Source organism: Typopeltis vanoorti, chromosome 12, assembly GCF_054136105.1.
Source record: "Typopeltis vanoorti isolate ZY-2024b chromosome 12, IOZ_Tvanoo_1.0, whole genome shotgun sequence".
Lineage (NCBI taxonomy): Eukaryota > Metazoa > Arthropoda > Arachnida > Uropygi > Thelyphonidae > Typopeltis > Typopeltis vanoorti.
In genome coordinates this window covers 14,549,386-14,572,559 of record NC_143560.1, presented here as the reverse complement: position 1 = coordinate 14,572,559, position 23,174 = coordinate 14,549,386, and positions in this window count along the sequence as shown.

Below are 23,174 nucleotides of genomic sequence, written 5' to 3'. Positions count from 1 at the left end.
TGGTAAGTTAGATAACAATTTCGCCCAGGTCTCCTTTACTATGGAATTTTTCGCACCATAGTAAAGGAGTATCGTGTTCTTCAGCATCCTGTTTCCTCTGATCTGATTATTGTTTCCATTCCGCTGATCCGCATACAGCACATGCTCCAACCGTATAAGAGAAATAAACATAATTGAAATAAAGATCTGCATACCCCCGCCTCCATTGAAGTTAAATCCCTGACCAATATTCAAGTCTCGTTTCTTCAACACTATCTTCAAATGTGAATTTTGGTACTCTCGATCCACGATAGAGTCACCACCACTCCATCTGTGTAGTGAGTGGAAAGGTTTGAAAATTCACTTGGTCCCTCTTGACATTTATACGACATGTTATCACGTTTGGCGCAATGGCTTGCTCAACGAACTACAATATTTTTCTGCCTTGAACTCATTGAAATTATGTCGCCAGGTTCCTCTCTGGTTGTTCATTATGTGTCACAGAACACATATCCGCCACTAAATTAGAAACTTTTATGTAGATGTAAGTAAACGTCACTTATAACGTTTACGCACATCATACCAAGCTTTGGACAGCTTGGTATTATTAAAATTAAAGGGATAAATGAGATGTTTCTTACTAGAAATACGACAGGACACTATGTATTAATTTCCTATTCTTTATACTGAATAGGAGCATGGTTTGTTAAAAGACCTTTCCACTTGAGAAGCAAGGAATACAAAGGAGACGATACAACTGTGTGCTCGCCCAACATTCACGTTAATTTACAAATAATTGAATTCTTTCAAACCTGTGGGCAACTGAAGGGGCTGTTGAATCACAAGGTTTATTTATAAAGGTCTCCGAAAGGACGTTTTCTATTAAAATGCAATCAAAAGTTTCCATGTTCCGCTGAACACGTTAATAACATCCAAAGCTTCCGGCTAAGGAGGATACGTACATAGGATTACACAATGTGAACACCCATCGTCGGCATTGAAACACGGGAGCAAGCCGCATGAATGACACCTTCTGACAAAATACATAATCTCCAGTGTTTACTTTTCTGTTAAGCAACTCGATCTCCATGATGATTAGCTTCGGAAACCTCGACGCAGTAGTCAGAAGGCGTGTCATTAACTAAGATAATCCCTGTCACCGACCGCACAAAATAAGCGTTCCTTCATTCCCAATGGATTTCTTCTGAGCGTCAGGGTTTGCGAAAACATCGCCTCTTGAAAGCGGTAAATTGGAAAATCTCATTGCTTTTGTGAGAAACCAAATTACTTATCGGAAAAAGAGAAGAAAAATAAAATATCTTATTGGGTTTCAATCAGTCTTTGAAAATTGCAGAGAACAAAAAGTCAAACGGAGTATATGAATTTTAGTTAGTTTAATAGAAATGCATGATGCTAGTATGAGTTCAGGTCCAGCATTTCAATTACTGGGCAACAAATGGTAAGCGCAAATTTCTTTTCCTTAAGAATAAATAGAAATGATACCAAGAATTCGTTTAAATTTCCTAGTTAGCAACTTCAGTGTTGGATGGTTTTTCAATACCATTCTGGCAATATTATTAATAATAGAATTTCGGAAGGTTTAATACTGTATATATACACAAATTACTCTGCTGCTTAACTACCCGATCGTATTTATAAGATTATATAAGATTACTCAACTGCCTTATTTTTAAATTAAAGATACCAAGAAATTATACACTTGGTTTAATCCATTATCTAAGTGTAAGCAAACAAATGCATAGTATTATACATGTCCACAAGGAGATGTGCTTTGCATTATGGGATACTAAGGCAAGCGATGAGAAGTTATGCCACCTTTGCCACGAGTTGCCCCAGTCCTGAAAGATACTTCAGACGCAAACGTTTTTTGCTTACACTTGGATAAAGGATTAAACCAAGAATATAATTTCTTGACATCTTTAATTTATAGTATAACCAAGTGAAAAACTTTCAACAACTATCAATCGCTAATCCACAATATTTTAATAATAAGATGTGACACCTTTTGGCAACTCATATAGGAAAATATGACTCTCCATAGAATCAATCGACCGTGAAATGCGGTGATTGATTCATTCAATCCAATACTCTTGGAGGGTAATGGATGGCAATGCTGTAGCCAATGAAGTTCTAACTGAGGATCGGCTATTGCTGTTACCCTCCTGCCATGATCACAGCTTTATAGCTCAATAACACCTTATCCCTACACTGTCCTCTACAGATAACGGGGAAGATGAAAAGCATTCTTGCTTCGCCCCTTTAAGCCAGTCCTTATAAGGACTTAATGAGGGGCTGGAGGAATCGACCGTGATATGTGGTGATTAATACCCTTGGAGGGTAATGGATAGCAATGCTGTAGCCAATGAAGTTCTAACGGAGGCTCGGCTATTGTTGCTACCCTCCTGCCATGATCAGAGCTTTAATAGCTCAATAACACCTTATCCCTACACTGTCCTCTACAGATAACGGGGAAGATAAAAAGCATTCTTGCTTCGCCCCTTAGGACTATAAAGACAGTATCATCACTCTGGGTCTGGCTTCCACTGATGAGACTTCAATAACAGGTCGAAACCAGTTCTGGGCAGTGACCTTTCCCTTAATGTATAGCATTATATATATGTCCGAAAGGAGATGTGCTTTGCATGGGATACTAAGGAAAGTGATGAGAACTTAGTCAACCTTTGGCACGAGTTGCCCCAGTCCTGAAAGATACTTCAGGCGCAAACTCTGTTTGCTTATACTTCGATAAAAGAAACCAAGTATATAATTTCTTGGTATCTTTAATTTATAATATAAGCAAGTAAAAAACTTGCAACAATTGCCTTGTTTTTATTTAATGTCTTCTAGTTTGGCCCTGAGAGTTTAGTTTCTTTTATAATTGTGGTCCTCAAGAAAAGTTCTTGTCATAGGAAAAGATGTTGCAATTTCATAATATGATCTTAGCACAATGAGCCTTACTGAATGTCTCGGTATTCATCATTCTGATGCCTTTTCAACCGCCACCGAGAAATTTAGTGGAAACTCGAGTTGAACTACGTTTATATTTTCATAAAGTGAAAAAAGACTGCACGTCAAAAGTGAGTAAAAAATTCAATGTCTGGTTACTTCGTTCTCGGGAGAATTAGATCTCACGGAAAATTTCGAGAACTAAACAGTCTAATAATAAATCGCTTCATATATTTTTACTTTACTTGATAAACGCATGAGGATAAGTCAATGGATAGTTTCCGATATTGAAAGTCATTCCGTTCATGTGCCCTCTCCTATCTCGGAGGCTGATTACCATGCTGTGTCTCATTGTTAACTACGGGCGTCACGACATGTGGTGAGGACCCTATCTCTTCCACATGTTGTCGTAAGTATTCATGGCTGTAATCCGTGTGTGTGTTCACGGGGCCTGCTCTGAGGGACGAAAAACGCAAGTTTCCGGGTGTAAGAAAACCCTCTATCTCCCGTATGAGACTGGCTAACTCACCTTTAGTCGAAAGAGACCAGATAAAAGTTCCTCACGGAATAGACGGGAATCGAACCCAGATCTTTCCGATCAAAGCGCTGTCTATACTGACTGCACTACAGAGTCTTTAAGATTGAGAGTCAATCTTAGTACAAATGAGTCCCAGGCGAGAAAATTCTCAGATACATTACTTTTCTCACTTGTTTAATCCTACGCATTTTTGTGGTATTTCGTGGATTGCCGGGTTTCTTCAGGACAATAATGAGCAATAAGTCTGGTGGGAGAGTACATACTGTAAATTGCGATGTCTCTCCACGCACTGCCTGAATTCTGCAAGTGCTAAGGTCAGTACTGTCGATATTTGCTTAATTTAGAGTTACGATGGCGCAATATTGGGTTGCGTTGTTTGAGGATTACGACCGAAGTAACTATCGTGAGGCCAATATGTTCTTCTGTTAATTGCATGTGCTCTTTTGCCTGTCGTGCAAGATAAAAATAAAATAAAAATCGCTGTTAAAAACAAAACTAAATGTTCTTTTCCTCCTAGATGGGAATTTCTTCCTGTAAATCGATCAGAATATAGGATTAACATTACAAAGAGTAATGCGTTAGTCTGTTGCATTTGAGCTAAGGCATTTGCTTGTTCCAGAACAGTGAATCTGATATGCAAAAAAGAAGGGATGGGAATTATACATGGAAGAAAACGAAAACATATCAAGCTCATGAAAATGCATATTGCACAGGTATGGGTACAAGATATGTCACATCATTTGAAAAGTACTATTTCAATGGTGCGCGCGTCTGCGTAAACACACACACACACACACACACACACACACACACACATACACATTATAAGGAAACCTATGATATGTGCAAGGGACACTATTATCAAATGTTTTATATGCTGTTGAAGTGTGTATTCATACTCTTCAGTACTTAGCTACATCTGAAGTATTTACCCATGTCTCGTATGGTACAGAAAAACAGGCGCCTACGAATCACTTAATGCTATACCCTATTCCACTTTACTGCTTACACAATCCTTAGGTAGCAATTAGCAACGTCCCAGGTAACAAGATTCACGCAGTGTGGAACGTTGCTTGCTCAAAGTTCTCAAGCATTCCTTTGGCTTACTGCCTAATCCACACAAGTTTGTGTCAGGGCAAGATACAAATGCATCTTGGCAAGAAAGACTATGAAGCAAGAGTAGTACGTGTGTTAATTGGCGGATGTGTTTCTACTGGTTTGCCTGTTTTACCCAAAACAACAGTTTCCGGGGGGGGGGAGGATTCTACCATTTCCGGGTTAACTCGCACCTTGCCCAGAATGATTTAGGGCTACAGAACTAAGAGGTATGTCAGTTTTCTTTAGAGAAAAAGGTAGTGGTAAATACCACTAATAGTCTATATTTTTTTCATAGTAGAGTGCAATGACGTCAAAGCTGTTTAAACTACACTTGACCTGGGTCCAACCACTAAATAGTCGGCAGAGTGAACAATATCTGTGTTCTCACAGTCTGTAAGCTAGGACATCCGTGCCATAGTGACATGCTACGTTTGGTTTGGGAATGCGTGTAGGTGACAGATAATTTTCATTGTCTATTGTGAAACCGCCATCTTGTTTATCGGAGACTTCAAAAAGGTACGATGTTTGGTCTTTAGAACACGGTTCCCGAATTAGAGAACTCTTAACCTACCTGGTATTAATGTCAGATAAGTTGAGAATCTTTAGCGGGTAAGAATGTCAGGAAAAAATAATAATAATTGTGTGATTGATTTTTTTCATGTTATGTTGATAATTTTTATGATGGACAGAAATAGTTTTAAAAAAATTATTAAATTAAATATTAATATTATTCATTATAAATATTTTAGTGTCCTAAAAGTTCTACGACAAAGATACAAGGACAGAGAATGTCACTTGGTCCAAACTTCTTTACTATTTTGGAATTCTTTCTCAATAGAAAAGTGAACTGTTCGAGGTTTGAAGCTCTTTTGTAGTGAGATGCAGCCCTCCTTTTCAGGAAGAGAAGAGGGAAGGCATTCGAACCATGAACATTAATAACAGCGATTTGTCGCCATGACAACGTTCTCCTTCAGAGCTGTAGCTTACAGAAAGTAGTTATTCTGGATTTTCGTTGCCTGAAGAATATAATTTAGAGTTAAAGAGCTTGGCCTCACGCTATATTATTAATTTAATATTACCAAACTCAGTATTTTCCTGGCTCCACGTTATTTACAATTATTTAGGCTGAACAGTCTGTAAACAAACACAGAAGACAATTAATAACAAGTTTTTCCGGTTTTTATTGTTTTATTTACTGATTGTTTTTACCGAGGTTACGCACAGAAAACTATGTAATTTCTGGCTTTTATTATGTACAACGTCATGGTCCGACATTATTTGTAATTAGGGTTGTTCGTCTTGCACCAGGAATGCGCAGTAGTTTCCCCAAGAAAGCGATTTATCAAACGCCCCTTTAACGAACAAATGATTCATTAGCGCAGGCTGAACAAGTAAACAAAGTTTTCTTTTGGTAAAGCATTAAAATGGTTTGATTATGAGATAAAACTTCGTTAAAAGCAGTTGCAGAAACACCCAAAAAAGATTAATGTTTATTGTTCGAAATTCTGTATATTTGCTTAGTACATGATGTTGCCAAGAAGCAGCGTGCATTCCAAGATGCAGTTTTACGATTGTATACGCGAGTAAAGATTCATACTAGTTAACTGAGTTGGTGTGATGATTTTAATCGGTTGTTATGATTTGCCATATTTATTAATAGGTGCGGTGTCTCAAGTAGGGTGAAACTGTTCCGTGTTTTATTATCAGAAAATAATATATGCAACGTATGTGCAGAATAAAATCAAACAACAATCAATTTATAATCTCGATAATAATAATAAAAAATTATAAAGAAATGTTAAATCATTTATATACTGTAGACAGTAAAGTTATCTACAGAAAAGACGCTATAGATAACTTTACCATCTACCAATATTGAAATGCATTTTCATAGCGATGTGGTAGGCAAAAATTATCTACATGCATAACTTTACAAAGAATTAGTTACTATTTGTTTCGCTTCGTCTCAATTTCAACTTACATCAAACATATCTTCCAGTAATTTGGATGGTTCTGGTACAAAGGCAGATTAAACAAGCTCTTATCTGACAACTGTTTTCATCGTATCTTTTCCTACTGCGGTTGCAGACGTTTCTCTGATCACACATTATGTGTAACGATAGATGGTTGTTTATCATGAAACTTCTAACTAATGCTGGAGTACCAATGGATGTCGTTCTTTTTGTTTCTGCGATATGATCCTCACTTTTACTAATGAAAGTGCACTTCACTTTTGTTTCTCATTTGACAAACTTTCCGGTACTCAAATCCACAAAACTTCTAGAATATTCATTAGTCCATTGCTTTCTTCAGTTCAGTTTTGATAATCCATCTTTCTTGTAATAAGAGAATGCATTTCTTCTAGCCTTACTTTTGATAATTTCCAAACTTTTAAAAAACAAGACATTTTTATTTGAGAGTTCTAATAACTCTCACAGTATTTTTGGTATAGCAGAAACATATTACAATGTGCTAATCTAATATCGATAATTAGTGGATACATAAAAGTTGGACGCAATTAAAAGCATACTTGAGTATCAGAAAATTGAAAATAAGTTTTATACGATAACATTATAGAACTCAAGCCAGTACATTAGGAAATTCAACTAACTAAAAATAAGGTTAAAAATTTCTTTAATGAGATCCTTGACGTTATGGTTACCTAAAGTACATGCTGGTTCTTCATAATCAAACTCATTGTACCTTTCAAAGAGGTGATGCATGGAAAAGAAATAGATGTTAAGTTTATGTAAGTATAAGTAAATGGTAAATTTCTCATTTTTAATCAACTATTTAAGTCTTCGAAAAACTATACTAATTTCATTGATATTATTATCATTGGTTTGATAATAATATCACCATACCGTCAGTGTTACGACGTCAAATCCACTTTTTTTTTAATTCTCGAGCATAATTTACAGACGTATTCAAGAATCATGTCTGTAATTTCTTAATTTTGTTTTCTCTTTATAAGATAAAAATATAATTAATATTTTAAGCAAATCGCTCCGAATTTCATTGCTTATTATTACTTTTCCCTGAGCTTCATGGAGGAATCAAATAACAGTACGTCAACGAAATTATTTGCTTCGAATAATTACTAACAAGAATATCTTTATCACGTTCTATGCAGAAAGAGGATGAAATATTTGTTACCGTTTGTAGATTAAAGAAAATTCGTATGACGCTTACTCTTTGTCTTAAAGCCTTTTCAAAGAGTAGCTGTTAAGCATATCTTAATAAAAATATACAACCAAACCTCGACCTCTGGATGGGAAGTTGCATAAATTTTAAATCTTGTTGAGAGAAGTCTTTCGACAAAAGCCAGTTCATATTTCCCCTATGTTCTGTTATGCATAATCAAGGAACTGCACTAGAATCGGGATAATAGATTTAGCAATTAGCCACCTCTCGTGGTAATCGTATAAAATTCCCAAGTGATAACCTGATCTAGGAGGAGATTATTCTTTCAGCGTTATGCCTGAGGAAGCTTACACTTTATAAAGTGAACTAATCTGTTATCACAATAAGAAGTCTTCCCTGTTGGCGCATTCATGTGAAATTAATAATAGTCTTCCTAGAAAGAAAGAAAGAACGAACCGTCAAGAAAACTCAGAAGTTCCAGTTTACCATTTTGTTCTTTTGTATTGAAATGGATGAGATGATTAAAAAGGCTCCAAATGAATATTCATGAACGAAAAGTTTCTCTGATGATAGCAAATTTACGCAAACCTTTTCGTGCAATTTTTGTTTGCATGCGTTTCTTTTTCATTGGACAGTTTGTTTGATCAATGCTCTAGAAGAATTCAATTGTTCTTTACAAGAAATGGGATCAGCGTAAAGGATAATTAATGGTACGTAAGGAAAAGGTAAAGAAAACTTGAATAAATAAATTCATATCTTTAAAAAGTGTTCTAATTACAGAAGAACGGTGTATGATTTTTTCATGAATTTATTTCTGATGATTCATTCTAGGAAACATATTTACATAAATGAAAAATGAAATTTACTAATTGGTAAATAATTTAAGTTTTTCTTTTATTTACGATGTAAGAAAAACTTGCATAAATGAAAGAAAAACATAAGAATAATTTCCTACCAAAAATATCTTGAGAGATTGCACAGTTTTTCCCCTTTGAACAAAACTATTTCAAAAAATTCAGCGCATCTACAAACCTGAATGGATTCCTGTTATTAGCGATACCTTTTTTTTGTTAGGTCACAAAATTAATTTTCATATTCTGAACACTGAAACCTTTAAGTGAAGGAAAGATTTTTTTTTATTTTATTTTCCATTTAATCTGTTAGGCTAAATGCCCTGTTAATATGGCTTTCTCAAATCTCATATTTTTCACAATAGGACTATAGTATGTATATATATATATATATATATATATTTTTTTTTTTTTTTAAATAGATTTAATGACTTAAAAACCGAGATTACTTATAAAGATTTAATAAGATTAATACAACTAGTTTCGGCTTATAATAGCCTTCATCAGATATTCTTAAAGGAAGAGAATAGTAATAAACATTGAAGTATCTAAAAAAAACTGGAAATTACAGGTAAAAATTGCCACACATAATTGATACATAAAAAACGTTGTATTTTTTTCAAGTTGTTCTAACAGGCGTGCCATTGTTTATTGCAAGTATGTGTGCAGACTCACGTGAACGTCAATATTGAATCTGCAGCATGGCTATCTGGGATGTTATAACTCAAATTGTTGTTTAAGTGGACAGGATTCAGCAGGATTTCCCTTGATTCTATAATTTTTCTCTCAAACTCATCATCACAGCGAAAAATATTTTCTGATCTATTCCAGCAAACGGAATGGCTTTGTTGATCATCATTAGGATTATTTGAAAAAAGAACATGACTGGATAACGCAGTCGGATGAGATCTTTTGTAAGAGATGTCTCTTTTATGCCCTTCTATACGTTGCTCAACAGATTATATATATATATATATATATATAATCTGTATATATAATATATATATATATATATATATATATATATATATATATATATATATATATATATATATATATATATATATATATACAGGGTGTTCGGGATAAATTTGACAGTTTCGTAAGGAAAAAGAAAATCTTCTTTGTATCTATTAAATTTAATGAATTGACAAAAAGACATTACAGGCAGAGTTAATTACAATACTATCAACAAGATTTACTCAAAATAACCACCATTAGCATCGATCACAGCTTCAATTCTGCTTCGGAACCTCGAACAAGCTCATGCTACAGTCTCCCTGGGAAGGGCCGCAAAAACTGTTTTAATTTTATCCATTAACTGTGCTTTTGTATTACTGGAAGTGCGATTGGTGTCTTTTTCAACTGCGCCCCATACAAAATAATCCATGGGGTTAAGGTCTGGGGAGTTTGGAGGCCAAACATTTGGACTGGTGAAGTCGTAGAAATTTTCAGACAACCATTTTTGACTTTTCCTAGAGGTGTGGCAAGGGGCCGAATCCTGCTGCCATACATACGGCCTACCATTGGCTACCCTTGTTATCCAGGGCTTGACTACAGTTAGCAACTCCACGAACAAAGCCCGAATTCCAATGCCAGGGTTCTTCAACACCTGTTCCTGCAGATTTGCGAGGAATTCTGCTGTACGAACGCAATCAGATCGTCTGCTAGGGATCTTTCTTCTTGCTACATCCTCGTAGTCACCATTGCAAGTCTCTAGTTCATGCCTGATTGTTTTTACTGTATTCAGGGAGCATTGGGCAGCAGTCGTAATATCCTTATTTTGATGGCGGGCACGAATCATCATGATACAAGTTATTCTCTTCCATGATTCAGGTGGGTTCCAGCTATCCATCCTTTCTGACATCTTGTATATGAATGAAGAAGGGTCCAAACTTTTAAATGAAGAGAAGTGTGTGTTAATACATGTAACTTACGGAAAAATATAATTAATTATAAATATGTCAAATTTATCCCGAACACCCTGTATATATATATATATATATATATATATATATATATATATATATATATATATAGAGAGAGAGAGAGAGAGAGAGAGAGAGAGAGAGAGAGAGAGAGAGAGAGAGAGAGAGAGAGAGTTTTTTACCTTGGGTTCATGCTATGATAACAAGCAATTTTATAAGCTAGGTTTTAATCCTTTTATATATATATATATATATAAAGGGCGATAGTCGTTATGTTTTAATTTGCATTCTACATGCATTAGAAATGTCCTTGTTGTCTAAAATACCTATAATTGCATGGAATCAACAGCAGGAGAAAAATAAATGAACTCATTACTTCGTTTATCATTCAAATTTACCAACTCATTATATTGATCGCAGATAATCTTCAGATAATTACAAATAGCTGGCACAGAGATAATTATAAATAATTACAAACATTTTGGATACAGATAATCTTCTTCCATCTAATGTGAGTGCAAAGAGGAACACCCACTAGCGATTAGGGGTTTGCTTAGTTTTCCGTAAATCAAAGGACACCGTTGATGGGCTTATTTTAATGGCTTTCTTAGAGCTTATGTCCTTGATTAGTTTCCATTACCCATTTGCTTTGCAATTACAGCATGGATTATTCGCATGAGATGGGAAATGGAAAAGGAGAAAGCTGTGAAGGAGGTGATGTGTGTGTGTGTGTGTGTGTGTGTGTTAAACACCGAATGAAGTTGTGGAGTGGACGAAATTATAGTATTATCAATTTCTCCCATTAGACAGACTATTTTGACATTGACATTGACATTAACATTGACGAATTGATATTGACAAATTGACATTGGTAAAGGAAATTATTAGAAGAAAATTAGCTTACAAAACCGGGAGAAGCAGAAGATAAATAATTTCGATTTAAACGACATCTTTTGGCTTCAAAGACATAGGTTCGAGTCCCGTCTAAGGTGCGAACAACCTTTAGTAGGACTTTTCAACTGAAGGTGTATTAGCCGGTCTTGTATAGATGTGTATTTTTTTTCTTTTCTTCTATTCCGTTCGATGTGACTTTGAAAGGCTGCGTAGTACCAAATATGTTGTCTGTTCCTCGTGGGTATTCATCAGCCCCTCCCTTTATTTAAAAAAAAAAATTTTTTTTGCCACCTGGGTTAACCATCCGATGTTTCTCAGTAAAAGCATTGACGCATCCTTATAAGACCTACTAACTCATTTTTAATCGAAATAAAATCATATAATGGTTCCACACAACTTGGATTCTTCGAACTTAATTGCTTTCTAACCAAAGGGTAAACCTCATCTTTGCCACGTACTATTGAAGATGGCCACAAAATAAAGTAAACAGATACAAGTAACTGAAAGTAAACGGTCAATGAAAGAGTTGAAAAGTGAAACGACAAAATAAAATAACGCCAGATGTTTCACCAGTTACAATTATTTATTTAACAGCATTGGGTAACTGCAGACGTGAACTGATTACTAAAAACTGTATTAAATTTAAATACATTAAAAAAGAAAAGAAGCAACAATATTTATCTTTGTATAATCTCTAGTGAAAAATCAAGATTTTTAAAATGGACGTGGGATATAAATATACCGTAATATTATGGTAATGGATAATAATATATATTATTAATCTCTTCAACAATACTGAAATGCATGTTTTTTTTTTAAATAATAATAATGATAATTTATTGATTGCTAAAATATTTATACATACAATGAACATCTTATGTGACATTGCACCTTATAATTTTACAGAGTTCAGCACTAAGTGCTGCAATTCCTACATTGGATTTCAATTAAAATTTTAATAATATTTTTTTGCATTTATATTATGTATTTACAACACATGTTCTTCTAATATTAGCAATGAAGATTATACAGAACTTTTTGTACATTTTTTATTTTTTTATTTTAATTTTTTAAAGTTTGAGAAAGATTGATTATACAAACAAATTTCTGCATTTGTTTATAAGGATTACTTGTAGAGGAGCGACGCAAGTTAATCCCACCTGCTTCGAAGTTTGGGTTAGCTTTTATGAAGAGAGTGGGATTTAGCGTTCACTATTTGTGTTGTTGCTACTGTTTATGTATGGGATGTTGGCATTGGATGCTGGTGATTTGTGATGTGTATATTAGTGTTAATGGTTTCTTAACTTTGTTGGTATATTTTCCAGAGTTCGTTTTTTAATGTTCTGTAGTTATCTACGTGTTTTAACTTTCTTGGTAGGTTATTGAGTTGCGTGGGTATCTGATGTGATCTCGCTAAAGGACCGTATGAGTTGTTGATGGGTGTGGGGATGTAGAGAGTTGTTGTAGGTCGTGTTATACGATATGTGTTCTCTGTTGTTTGGATAGGTGATGTTGAAGTAAATCCTTGTTAATGTCATGTAGTGTTCAGGTTTTTAATGCTCAGAATTCTGTGTATCGCCATGTGCTTGTCGGATATTGGTGGTTGCGTGTAAGGTGTCCAGATCACTGTTGACACGATTTTCCTGTGTAGTGTTTCTAATTTTGTTAGGTGGCTGTTTGATGTATTTGCATAGACTGTTATTCCGTATCTGAGTAGGGATTAGCAGATACTGTGATATAGGAGTTTTTTTGTGTTGGGTGGAATAATGTCTTTAACTTGGAGGAGTTTTGCTGCGATGATCCGGAGTTTGGTGTGTAGGTAATCCATATGTTTTTGTCCATTTAAGGTAGGAATCTATATAGAGACCGAGGTATTTTGCGTGTGTTACAGGTTTGATTTCGGAACATTGGCAGGTATTTTTGTTGTTAATGCAGCGGTATATGTGACAATGTATCGATAGTGATGCAGGGCGTATGATTCGTGGGTTGTGCATTATCAACATCTGTGTTTTGATGCCGTTGATTGGAATTGCGTTTTGGAGGAAGTATGTTGTGATTTCGTTTAGGTCTTGTTGTGCTTTGCGGAGAGCTGTGTTAATGTCCTATGTGGATTGCTAGTAGTGTAGTGTGATCTGCATATTGAAATATTTGACTTCTTATGGGTATGTTATGAACATCGTTAATGTATATGTGGAATAGAGTGGGTGATAATATGGCACCTTGAGGTACACCGTGTTTTATTTGTATACCCCGACTGTGACATGTACCTATTTTTGTTACTTGTGTTCTGTTTTAGAGGTAGTTCTTGAACCATGTATACAGAGTTCCTCTTATACCTATTGAGTATAGTTTGGTGAGTAGTATATCATGTTCAAGTGTGTCAAATGCTTTGGTTAGGTCCAGCAGTATAAGGACGGCGTACTTGTTTTGGTCGAGGGCTTTGTTTATTGTGTCGGCGATGTCTTCTAATAAAGTAATGGTGCTTTTTGTTTTCTGAAAGCCATATTAGTTTTGTGAGATGATGTTGTACTTCTGTAAATAGTTCTGTAGTCTGGTGTGTGTTATTTTTTCTAGAATTTTTGAGATGACTGGCAGTGTAGCTATTGGTCTGTAGTTCTGAGTACAAACATCGTTTCTTTTGCCGTGTCTGTATATTGGCGTAATTACTGCAGTTTTTAGTTGTTGTGGAATAATGCCTGTGTCGAATATTATGTTCACGAGTTTCAAAAGTATTGGATTTATTTGTTCAAAGTGTGTTATAAGGTCTGTGAATCTTATTTTGTCTATTCCTGGAGTGATCTTTGGTTTTAGTTGTAGGATTACTTCTTTCAGTTCCTGTTTTGTTATGGGCGGAAAACACATCGTTTGTTGTTGACTTTGTGTCGGTAGTTTTTGTTGATCGTTGGTAGTTTGTCTTTTTTGAGTTGTGTGATGTTGCTTGTGAAAGCATGGTTGAAAGAGTCTGATACTTCCTCTTGGTTTGTGTCCTGACCGAAGATTTTTTGCAATAAAATCTTGTGCTGAACTTTTCTTTTTTCGGGTTACTAGTTCGTTGAGTGTAGCCCATGTTTGCTTAATGTTGTCGTTATGTTCCATGAATTTTTGGAAGTAGTAGCGTCTTTATGCCCTACGAATTTTTGTTTAGTTTATTTCTTGTGTTTTTTATAAGGTTTGTAAATGTGTGTTACTGGGTGACTTTTTAAGTTTTTTCCATAGATTATCTTTTACAGTAATAGTATTTAGTATGCCGTCATTTATCCATGGATTGTTGTCTGTTTGTCGCCTCGTTTGTGTAGGTTTTGTTGCTTTTTTGTATATTTGTGTGAACGTTAGTTGAAAATTCTCATATAATGTTACAGGATCGTTTATTGGTTATCGACAATGCTCTTTAGTATGATCGAGTTTTGTTGACTTATTGAATTTTGTTGACTAATTGATAATAATATATTATCAATTAACATAATGGGTTTTTTAATCACTACAACAATACTAAAATACATGTTATTATGTTAATGGATAATAATGTATACTAATCACTACAACAATACTGAAAATGCATGTTATTGTTCAGATAGAATGTGGTTATACATTGTTGCCTGATAATTCATTAAAACAATGGAAATTAATATCGGAAAATGGTTCATTGTCCTTAGGTAACAATGGCGAGCTGCATAATCTGTATAAAATTACTGTTTCGAATCTGTGTTAACAAAAGCAAAAAATCCCCACGCTAGCTTACTTTGGGTTTATGGTTGTCTCATTCCACAAGAAAAACTTTTTTCTTTGTGTGTTCAAGTGGACTGTTGCAACTTTTCGGTCCCCTCCTTCTGTAGATTCCCTGTTAAGGTAGAAGAACGAAAACTGGAATGGATTGTGCAAAGAGTGCGAGCTGGTGTTAGTGTCGCTTCATTTCTAGAAAATTTGCACTCAGTCAGCAGAAAAGAGGTACTTCCACGTATACGCGAAATCAGCAGGGAGGCAAGCGATGAAGCGAAAGACAAAATTCTCCCCTTTTGTCCTCCTTTCAAATCACACACTTTGTGCCTGCCGGTGATTGAGATTTTTTTTTCTTCAGACAGCAATTGATCATTCCATGTTGTCATTTTGGATTTTCTTCTCCACATTCTAAAGTTCATGAAAAAAAAAAATTAAGACGTACATTTCCAGCACACACTGTGAAAACAGTCACTTACAAGGATGTTTCCTTTTGATTAAAACATTGTTCTCACCCAGGCAGTTCTATCAAGCCAAGCTAGAAGTTGTTGCATTATTCTGGTAGGGAAATGGATTTTTCTGAGAGTTGGGAAAACGCGTAACAGAAAACACTGACGAGTTAGGGTTCATTAAGGGCAGAAGCTCCGAGAAATTCTTAACTTTATGGATTTAGCGAATGCTTAAGTGTGTGTTGTTTCATTTTTGTGTTTCATATGTAGCTATTTCTAAGAAATGTTTTTCTTTATATGCATTATTCTATTTTTAATTTTATTTTTGAATCTTGTCATAAATATTTTTATATTAATTAATGATTTTTTAATTAATATTTTGAAACAAAATAATCAAGGAAATCTTCCAAAGCTTAAGAAATATTTACCTCCAAATGCAAAAAACAAATAAAATAAAAATGAAACTGATTGAATTATATTTAAAATTTATAGCATACTGATCCTGGTTTTCCCTTTCAGCTGTTTCCGATCCGTAGGTGACTTTGTAGGCATTGCCCACAAAGTATTCCTGGTGAGATTTTTTACAGGGTATCTCCCCAAACCCCCAGTTTTATTCGGGCTTGGGACCGCCATATGGCTGGGGCGTATTCATGACTGTTTGTTTCGTCCCCCTGTTTTGGGGGACGAAAAACTCGAGTTTCTGGATGAAAAAATCCTCTACCTCAGTATGACACCGGCTAACTCACCTTTAGTCGAAGACAAGATAAAGGTTCTTCACGTTACTGAAGAGAATCGAACCCAGATCTTTCCGACCAAAGGGCTTCGTCTTTACTGACTGAGCTAGGAGACCCATAGCATACTAGTAAGGAATTCATATTACTCTCATAGTGTGTCGGTATTCAAATAATAACTGTATTAATAATAAGTGTATCCATCCCATAGCTATCTATTGACCAGGCAATCTACAAAAGATGTTGCTTTTGCTTCAATAGTTGCCATAGTTACTTTGACGCAATATAAACGGCAACAATTAAAAAGAAGTTCATTAAATTATAAAAATTTAACTGATTATAAAAATATCCTCTTAAAACAAATTTAGTATAATATATCGTTCGTTTGAAAGAGATCATAACTATGTGATTCGCAATATCCTCTTTTCACTCCTTCATACGTTTACTTGTCGTAAGCAGCAACGAAAGCAGTCATAGATCTCGTACGAGGTGCAGCGCGAGTGACATTGGGGTGTTCACGAACGACTTCCCTAACACAAAAATAAAAAAAAAAATAAAAAATAAAATAAAGTAAGCGGTCGTCCAGGATACAAAGGTGCTCTACGTGAGTGTAGTTAGGGATAACTAATGGGCATTACGGTGAGTTACTGTGCCGTTAATCCAGAAGGGACAGCGATATATTTTACTGGTGAATAAACGCGACAGACTTAATAGACTTCTTATCGTCGTGACTACCGAAAAAGATGTCCTCAAATAGCAGTCTTGGCAACTTTCATGATTCCTCTGAGTACAATAACATCAAAATAAAAGAAAAATAGAAACCTCTTTTCTGATGCAGTTTAAATCATCACGATGCCATTGCAGACTTCATAATTATTTGCAAAAGGTCATTCAAAGTATGGAGAAGTCCGTGGAGTTGCCTGTTTCTGGCTATAAACACAGAAGTTTAAAGGTTTCAACACCAAAAACTAAACAACAACATGAAAAAGCATCTCTGAGAAATCCAGAAGTGTATTTAGTCTAAAGGGATTCGGAAAATATAAAATATTTTTATAACTTTCTTTTCAGAACATTTGGTGATGCCTTTCACTTCGTGAATCCCATTGGAGTGACACCCGCGTTGAACTCTCCAGTGACTTTCAAGATTTTCTTTTTATGTTGACTTCCGTCGACTGTTAGCTATTTGCTCGAGATTACTGTAAACTTACCAAGAGAACAGGAAAGGGAAAAAACCTCCCTTAACCAAACGATTCGACAAAACACTTAAGAAAATTATTGCTTTTTTTCAGAAGTTTACTAATGTACACTTGTTAGATGAAGAAGAGAGAGAGAGAGAGAGAGAGAGAGAGTTGAATACTCAAGAATAGTATTTGAGAGTTATTTTCAAGAGTCACTCAATATAGGTATTCGATTCCACAAGAAAAAGCCATTAGTTCAAGGTAGCCATAATAATAGCATTTCTGCTATCATCAGGAACTGGCGAGGAAGACCACAACATGGGCCAAAAGAAAAGAAAATCTACTCGTAAATAAAACGTAATCTAAAATTAATCTGAAGCAAGCTCACTTCTCTTAAATTTCTCGACATACAACTAGATGTTGAAATACAAGGAAGACGAAATCTTTGTTCCTTTCATGGGTTCGTTCTGAAATGTTAGATTAATCAAAATTCAACCATATACTTCAAAGATATGTATTCTCGTCAACACTTTAGTGTGTAGGATTCCTAAGTGTCATTTTCAGCTTTTCCTTAATCACATGTACGAAATCTCTTTCAAAATACCGTCTGATAACTCCATTAGAAAAAAAAAGCATTATTATTATTATTATTATTAGCCTAGCGAAAAAATTAAATAAAAAATCAATTTGCTTCATTTCATTATTTTCACTTTTCTTTTCGTTATTTTCGAATGTTGTTTTTTTTCTTCTCTTCCGTTGTTCTAAATCATTGTTAGTTGTTCTTTCATTGTTTCAATTTGCTTTCATTTTTCTTCTTTAGTTTTTCATTTCGACGCATTGTTTGAAATAACTGTTTCGTTTTTTTTTTATCTTCCATTGTTTTAAATCAACGTTTCAATTTTTGTTTCCGTATTTTCAAACACTCTTTTGCTTTTTCTTTTCTGTAATTGTTTAAAATTATTGTTTCTGTTATTCTTCCACTCTTTCAATTGTTTGTCTTCCATCATTTCACTTGTTCAGTTTCAGATCATTATTTCAATTGTTGTCCAGATCATTGTTTCGGTTTTCTTCAATGTTCTACATCATTGTTCCAGTTTCTTCAGGGTTTTTAATCATTGTTTCAGTTGTTCTTCCAGTGTTTCAAATCATTGTATAGGACAGCATTAAATTATTTAAAATGATTCGATTTTTCTTGATCTTAAGAAAATATTCAATAGAGATTAGCATATCACCAAACGCTGTACGTCTTTGAAGTATGAAGTACATGATCTCTCTCTCTCTCTCTCTCTCTCTTCTATGTTTATCAACCTCTTTTTGGTAGACGATATCTTTATATCCTAAACAGATGCTCTTTCCATTCCTCTCTATATCCTTGATCTTTTCCTTTGCATTATATATATCTAGTTCTCTTCTACAGTACGCATTTTTATATGGTTTAATTAATTTCGTGTCCTTCAATTGTTCTTAAAAATCTCATTTCCGTAGCTTCTATTTTACCTTCATCTTTCTTTTTAACAATTCATGTTTCTGAACAATATAATGAAGATTGGATAAGCTAAAGACAGGAATTAGGATAGGAGGTAAATTGATCAGTAATCTGAGATATGCTGATGATACAGTACTCCTTTGTAATGACATGGAAGAACTAGGACTAATTCTTGACAAAGCTAACAAGATCAGAATAACAGAGGACTTCAACTCAATCCTAGCAAGACAAAGATTATGGTTCTCAAAGGAAATACAAACAGAGAAGCTCTTGAGAAACCAGTGTACCTTAATGGAAAAAGAATTGAGGAAGTCAGCAACTTTGAGTACCTGGGATCCATTATTAATGTGAAGAATTGCTGTTCCGAAGAGGTCAGAAGAAGGTTAGGAATGGCTAAAACAGCAGTCAGAGACTTGTCTAAAATCTGGAAGGATGGATCTATCTCCATGGAAACAAAGTTGAGGATTTTGGATGCAGCTGTTTTTCCAATAGCGACTTATGGATCTGAGACTTGGAACCTAAAGAAGCCAGATAAGAAAAGGATATCTGCTTTTGAGCTGTGGTACTACAGAAGACTATTGAGGATATCATATTCTAAAAGGCGTACAAATGAATGGGTGTTAGAAAAGATCAGCAGAACTTGAAAGCTTCTTAAGGATATTTACAAAAGAAAGTTAAATATTTTGGACACATTGAAAGGATGGAAGGGGGCCTTTACAGAACAGTAATAGAAAGTAAAGTTCATGGAAAAAGAGGAAGGGCAGACCATCAATGAGATGGATGGATGCTGTGTGCGTGGAGCAACTAATCTTGCAATTTAGGCGCAAAAAACTGGATCATCATCATTAACTGTTATTGCCATACCAGCCGCATTTTCGAAGAAGAATGGACCGATGATGCCTCCAGCTCAAAATCCGCACCAAACAGTGACACGTTGTGGATGCATTTATTTCTCAACAATCACTCGTGTATTTTTTGAACCCCAAATGCGACAATTTTGTCGATTAACGAAGCCATCAAGATGAAAATGAGCCCCATCGCTGAAGAGGATTTTGTTCGAAAAATAAGCATCCACTTGTTGTTGTTCCATAATCCATTCAACGAACTCTCTTCGCCGTGTGTGGTCATTTTTAATAAACCTGAACTGTCAGCTGTCACGCTGTCTTTTTTTTTTCTCGTTGGCAACACTTTACCGCACAAATGGCGCTAAATTTTAATCTCACGTGAATTTTGGGATACCCTGTAGATAGAGAACAACATAATAGAGTGGGAATAGCCATTATTTGATAAAATTTTAGTTGAATTTCTCGTCTGTTTTTTTTTTGGTTGTTGTTGTTGTTGCTGCTGCTGCTGCTTCTGCTGTTGTTGTTGTTGTTGTTCAGTTTCCTTTTAATTGGTCCGCAGATTTTCTGAAATGTCTTTGTTTTTTTCATCTACATCTTTATCTTTTATTATGCAACCTAACTAATTAAACTGCGTCATCTGTTCTATTATTTTATTCTTTATAAATATTTTTGAATCTGACATGATCCTGACTTTTAAATGCCATGACTTTTGTCTCCATTTTGGAAAATTATAAACTCTACTGTTGGTTTATAGTTTGTTTAGTTCGTAAACTGATTTTGAAGTCATCTTCAATGTCTTGTAATGTAATCTGATCATTTGCATACAACTTTGCATTAACAACAGTTCTGGTTAACCGGATACATTGTTTTATTGTTCTTTTCCTGTTTTAATTATCTTCCCATTATTGATCGCTTCTGTTAATTTATTACCTGACTGTAACAATATTTTTGCATCTTTATATAAACTTTGTAGAGCTTGCTTGTATAATGGATATCTTTGTTTTTTCATTATATTCCATAGTTTTTCTCTGTATATTTCATGAAACTCTTTCTCGTATGCTATAAAGGCCTTATGAGTCCCTAAATTAGATTTTCTTCTTTTTTAGTTTTAGCACATAAATATTGTCTACACATGATCTTCAATATCTGAAATCATTTTGTTCTTCCGAGAGTAGATGGTTTGCTATATTTCTAAAATTATTTTTCTATTTCTTAATGCTTTTGTTGTTGTTTCTTTTTTTTTTAGTTCTTTTAATCTAATTGGTTCTATTTCTATATTTTCCGTCAATAAATTTGGGTCATACACAGGGGCAGCTCGTGCATAGGCACTGCAGAACTGCAGCACCCCCAATTTTTCTCGATATACAAATATATTTATTACTTTATTTATATTTGCTTGTAATATTTAATTTTATCATTCAACAATCCTATACAATTCTCTTATTTTGTATAAAAATAATAAAAATCCGTCTTGTAGCACTTAGGAGGGCGAAGGACGCTAGCGGCACTGTGGTAAGCACAGTGTCATATTGCTACGCGCACAAGCATATGCACGTCATAGTGAGATGCGAGCTATTAGCGTAATGCGGCCGGCACTGTCCGTTCCACGGTTGTTTATATGCAGTTTGTGCCAGTAGTAGTGTTCGTAGTGCTTATCGTGTTTACTCCGTCTCTTTAAATATTTGGACATTACAATTAAAGACATCATTTGTTATAATTTTTATTTTAGAACATTATTGGGATTATGATAATGGATTTTATTTTTAAGTAATTTTGAAATATATCAAACTGTGTAATTTTATCGATAATAAGCAATATTTTTTCATGTTTAATTTTTTTTTTTAATTTTACCATAATTTTGATATTTTATCCAAACACGTATATTTCGAAAGTTGCAGCACCCCCACGATTTTAAGCCACGAGCCCCCACTAGCAATACAGTAAATTCTTATAATGTTCTATCCATATCTTCTTAGATTTTAATGTACTGAATAGTTTGTTCTCTCTCTCTCTCTCTCTCTCTCTCTCTCTCTCTCTCTCTCTCTCTCTATCTATCTATCTATCTATCTATCTGTCTATCTTTCAAAGGTCTCTTATAATTTCTTTAAGAAACCTGTAAATTTTGTATATGAGGGCCACATCGGGAGCCTCATAAATAAATAAATAAATAAATCCAGAACTAATATTTGAAGAACTAATTGCATATAATTATGATGAAGTACAATAGCTGCAGAACAATAAAATAGAAATCTGTTTCATGCAGATTTAACTTTTGAAGCGCTATTAGGAAACTGAAAACAGAATATCTACGATTAAAGATCATACGTGCACAACAATTCGATACCCTAAGGTTTAATTAATTAAACATCAACTAAAATATGAGAGACGAAATAGTCCTAACTGAAATATATGAAAGTTTCACATGTTCATCTTTGACATTATCGGAATGTAAAAAAAAAAAAAAAAAAAAAAAAACATTCTAGTAAGTGTATACGAACTTCATTAGCGCATGCGTAATGTTAACGCCACTTAAACGAAATCGATTGGTAAACATTTACTAAGTTTGACTGAGTGAAATAACGAGTTTCGCTAGAAGTTCCTCGGGGGAATAGTTAATCCGTGATATTATGAGGTGTTTAAAAGCGAAATCCCAGTCATCAGCAAACATTAACGTCATGAAGTAATTTGCTTCGTTTTCTACGATGAATCTGAACTCGGTTATCCCGCACTATACACGTCAAAGCCATTATTTCTTGCATCGCTACCCAAAGTAAATTGTTCATAGCTAAGGCTAACTTTAAACGCAACATTTAGGACCATTTGAGCGTAGATGCCGTTAATATAGTGCACCTGTATAGCGTTTTCTTGGCGTTAGGCATGGTTGGCTAGGTCCTAACGATGGGATCCGTTCTTTAGGGGGCAGAATACTGCACGCGCGCGCCTGGCAATACACGTGACTGGCATAGATTTACAAATGCTTACGTTTTTTCCCTGTACACTTTACTTAATGAAAAACTACCCATTGAGTAACCATGGTGACGCAAGCGAGAGCGAAGCGGGTCTCTTTTTTTTTTTTTTTTTTCTTTTTTTTTTTTTTTTTTTGCGATGTAAATCTAAGGGGGTGCTTTGACAACGTGTCGCTTCACACACCACTGACTGTAGCCATCCAGGGATACTGCACGGATGTATCCTAGGCTCGTTCCGATTCTTCACTGCCTCGTGCCGATATCGCCACCCTGTGATTTGGTGCGGGGTAATTACAGTAACTCACTCCTGTTTCGCATTTCATGGGGAACCATTTCTTTTGTCAACACACTAGAAATACTTAAAGTCGCATGTTCGAAGAGCGGCAATAAATATTAAGGCACGCGC